This window comes from Tupaia chinensis, unplaced genomic scaffold (genome assembly GCF_000334495.1).
Source record: "Tupaia chinensis unplaced genomic scaffold, TupChi_1.0 Scaffold000627_1, whole genome shotgun sequence".
Lineage (NCBI taxonomy): Eukaryota > Metazoa > Chordata > Mammalia > Scandentia > Tupaiidae > Tupaia > Tupaia belangeri.
The window spans coordinates 5,824,971-5,825,694 of record NW_006160147.1 but is presented as its reverse complement, the minus strand read 5'-3'; the positions used below and the strand labels follow the sequence as shown (position 1 = coordinate 5,825,694).

The following is a 724-nucleotide window of genomic DNA, read 5'->3' as shown; positions in this document are numbered from 1 at the left end:
CGTAAGAAGTATGAAAAAAAGAAGGGGGGGGGGAAGAAGATGAAGAAAATGCTTTGGGAAAATATTTAATTAAGGGTAAAGAGTTAAATGCAGGAAAGCAGATAGAGTAACTTAATGAAAAAAAAATGTAGTAAATGCAATATGTCCGGCACGTAACCAACTGTGCTGTGGTCACTTCCATGCTAGCTCTACATAAAGCCGGTTTGAATAGCAAGTAGACTTACTGATATTGATAGTAACGACTAACCTCTGCCCTTGACTTGACTAATTTGATGTGATACTCAGGGACCTCAGTGAGGGGGTAGCACAGTTTGTCACTAAGCTTCATTTTACAGAAAAAGAAACCAAAGGTCAGAGAAGCTAAATGACTTGCCCAAAGTCACCCAGTTATTGAGGTCTGCATACCGTAAGCATCTTGGAATGGGACTTTCTGGAAGCTCACACCATTACAGAAGATAAATGACATGAAGAAAAAAAAACTATAGTTTTAATCAATGCCTCAACTTTCAAAAGTAACTCCGATATTTAAAGTTCACTTAACAATATCGCATCAAAGTTCAAAAAAATCTGAGACCCAGTCTTGGGAGCCAGGTATTGCTCTTGTTTAGGGGAGGGAGCGGAGGCTCTGTTGCTCTCACTGGGGAGTAGCGGACTTCAGTGCGCAGAAAACCCCGCTAGCAGCCTAGCCCGCCGGGAGGCGTTTGCTGTCGGGGGAGGGTTGGGG

General features: G+C 42.8%; 1 protein-coding gene across 2 annotated transcripts in view; it reads right to left on the bottom strand.

The window, feature by feature from the left end:
- The window catches only part of CR2 (complement C3d receptor 2), a 44,880-nt gene that overhangs the window by 43,590 nt on the left and 566 nt on the right, over positions 1-724 (bottom strand). The window lies entirely within an intron of this gene.